The sequence below is a fragment of the Halichoerus grypus genome, chromosome 6 (genome assembly GCF_964656455.1).
Source record: "Halichoerus grypus chromosome 6, mHalGry1.hap1.1, whole genome shotgun sequence".
NCBI lineage: Eukaryota > Metazoa > Chordata > Mammalia > Carnivora > Phocidae > Halichoerus > Halichoerus grypus.
In genome coordinates this window covers 84,082,795-84,086,054 of record NC_135717.1, presented here as the reverse complement: position 1 = coordinate 84,086,054, position 3,260 = coordinate 84,082,795, and the positions used below count along the sequence as shown (strand labels likewise).

The 3,260-nt window shown below is 44.6% G+C and overlaps 1 non-coding gene across 1 annotated transcript; it reads right to left on the bottom strand.

Annotated features, from left to right (window-relative positions):
• Window positions 1-1,649: 1,649 nt before the first annotated feature.
• LOC144382437 (18S ribosomal RNA) lies at window positions 1,650-2,011 on the bottom strand. The gene has a single exon (XR_013449420.1). It is a non-coding gene; the product is annotated as an 18S ribosomal RNA (ribosomal RNA).
• Window positions 2,012-3,260: the final 1,249 nt, after the last annotated feature.

The window sequence follows — 3,260 nt, the reverse complement described above, 5'->3', positions numbered from 1 at the left end:
AGAGCACCTATCACGTGCCAGGTATTGTTCTAGGAACTTATAACACAAGGAGAAAACAAATGCCCCAAATCCCCACATTCTGGTGAACATGGAGCTTTTCCTGCATTTGAAACTTCTGAAAAAAACACAGCACTTTGCTATAATTAGACAAATCCAGGGGCTCCTGGTTGGTTCAGTTGGAAGAGCATGTGACTCTTGATCTCAGGGTTGTAAGTTCAAGCCCCACACTGGGTGTGGAGATTACTTAAAAATAAAATCTTAAAAAAAAAAAAAAATCCAGTGCAAGATTTTAAAGGTCTGTTATCTTGTAATCTTTTCTTAAACATTCTGGTCAGCTCCTCAAATTCTGGTAAGAGTTGTTTGGTTTCTTTTTTTTTTTTTTTAAAGATTTATTTATTTATTTGAGAGAGCGAGAATGAGAGAGAGCACATGAGAGGGGGGAGGGTCAGAGGGAGAAGCAGACTCCCCGCCGAGCAGGGAGCCTGGTGCGGGACTCGATCCCGGGACTCCAGGATCATGACCTGAGCCGAAGGCAGAGGCTTAACGACTGAGCCGCCCAGGTGCCCCATTTTTTTAAAGTAATCTCTATACCCAATATGGGGCTCGAACTCACAACCCTGAGATCAAGAGTCACACGCTCTACTGACTGAGCCAGCCAGATGTCCCCCACCCCCACCCCCACCCCTGCTGAGACCATTTTATAGAGACTACCCCAGTGGTTTGATGATCATGTGGAGAAGGAAAACTTTGAGGAAAGGAGGAAAAATCCTTCAAAAACTCATTCACTGCCGAAATGTCCCTATCTGGTTCCCTGAGAAAGTTTCCTGCTTTAGTAATGAGAGAGGCCCTGGGTTGCTAGACGGAATGCAAATGCACGGATCTGCTAACCCATGAGGATGCCTGCATAATTTCCCTTGACTCTGGAACACATCCTTTCTGGCTAGAACTGGGCTGTGCTGCTCAGTGGTTCTGAAGGTGGTCCCTGGACCAGCAGAATCAGTTCCTTGGGAAAAAGTCTGACATGCACATTCTCGGGCCTCACCCCAGGTTTAGCATCTGTGGGGAAGGGGGGCGCGGAACGCAGCGATCTGTAGTTTAGCAAGCCCTCCAGGTAATTCCAATGCCCCCTGAAGTAGGGAGCTGCTGGTACAAAGCAGATGTTTCAAATGCCCCTGACACAGTCTCCCCTGTTTTTCTAAGGCCCCCGTGATGACCCCAAAATGCATGTGGCTATGTAGGCATCATTTACATTTATTAAGAGAAAATGTTTGGTTTTTTTAGTAAGAAACTTTTTTTTTTTTACTTGTATCAGTTCAAGAATTTCACCTCTAGCAGTGCATTACGAATGTCCCCAGCCATCCCTCTTGATCATGGTCTCCAATCCAAAAGCCATCAGAAGAGAATTACAGTTCTAGTCCACTATTTCTAGCTGTGGTGTCCGGGTGGCTCTGGTCTGCTTTGAACACTCTAACTTTTTCAAAGTAAATGCTTTGAGCCTCCAGGGACACTCCACTAAGAGCATGGAGGGGGTGCCAAGAGGCGGGCGGGCGGGTGGGCGGGTGGCAGAGACTCCCCTCTGCCTTGCTAGCACCCTATCTGCTCCTGAGAGCCGGGTGTAAGCGTTTCAACTGCTGCAACTTCAATATCCTCTGTTAGAGCTAGAATTACTGTGGCGCTGGCACCAGGCTTGCCCTCCAACAGACCCTCATTAAAGAACTGAACGTGGGTGCATTCCAATTATAAGACCTTGAAAGGGTCTTGTATTGCTACTTTTCATCATTGCCATTTCCTGAGGAAGAGGGGGCAATTTGCACACCTGCTTGCCTTCCTTGGACAGGATAGCTGTTTGTCAGACTCTCTCTCCTGAAAGGAGCTCTGATTCCCCATCACCTATGGTTCCGTGGTAGGGGAGACAATTTTAAAAGGCCTGAGGAAAAGAAAACATCCACAGGGTGCACCTGGGTGGCTCAGTCAGTTGGGCCTCTGCCTTCGGCTCAGGTCATGATCTCAGGGTCCTGGGATCAAGCCCCACATCGGGCTCCCTGCTCAGCGGGGAGTCTGCTTCTCCCTCTCCCACTCCCCCTGTTTGTGTTCCCTCTCTCGCTGTGTCTCTCTCTCTGATAAATAAATAAACAAACAAATAAATAAATATCTTTTAAAAAACAAGCAAAAAACATCCACAGAAACTCATATCATGTGGTTGGATTTTTTTATAATTTATTTATTGTTATTTTCTTCTTTGTTCTTTATGTATGTTTTTAAAATCTTCTACAATTAAATGAAATATATTAAAGGGAATGAAAACTTTATGTTAAAGGCATTTGTTACACGTTGATAGATTTAAATGCGACCACTTGTAGGAAATACTGCGTTTACGAAAGGACAGGTGTTTTGCTCCTTGGTGAGAATATATTTAAAAGCAAGGAAGTGCTGTTACCACAATAAAAATAAATAAATACCCTGCAAATTCCCTGTGGTTGGGAGAGGAGGAGGGTAACAGTGATATAAATGTGATTTTTTCAGTGTCCATGGACTCACTGATTCACATCAGTGTAGTAATTGCTCAGTCATCCTGTGAATAAATGAACTTACAGTTTTGTAATGATTCTGTTGCCCTAGTGAGGACCACTTCAAAGGGTGTGTTAAAGCAAAGAAAATATGTCCCAGATTCCTGCTTTGCTATTAGGGTTAAAAATAGATTGGAGTCACAACAATGTGGACATACTTAACACTACTGAACTTTTAAAAGTAATACAGATGAAGCCGACTCTGTGCTGAGTGCTGAGCCCCATGCGGGGCTTGATCTCACAACCCTGAGCTCATGACCCGAGCCGAAATCAAGAGTTGGAGGCTTAACTAAGCCATCCAGGCACCCCAAACACACAATTTTGAAAAATAAAAAAATTTAAAAAGAAACTAATGAAATGGTAAGCAAACACAATAAAGAAAAACAACAGGGGCGCCTGGGTGGCTCAGCCGGTTGGGTGTCTACTTTTGGCTCAAGTCATGATCCTGGAGTCCTGGGATTGAGCCCCACATCGGGCCCCCTGCTCAGCAGGGAGTCTGCTTCTCCCTCTGCTCCTCCCCATTCTCATTCTCTCTCTCTCTCTCTCTCAAATAAATAAATAAAATCGTTAAAAAGAAAAACAGAGTCAAAATTGGTTCTTTAAAAGGACTAATAAAATTGATAAAATTCTGAGGGCGCCTGGCTGGCACAGTTGGATCATGTGACTCTTGATCTTGGGGTTTTAAGTTTGAGC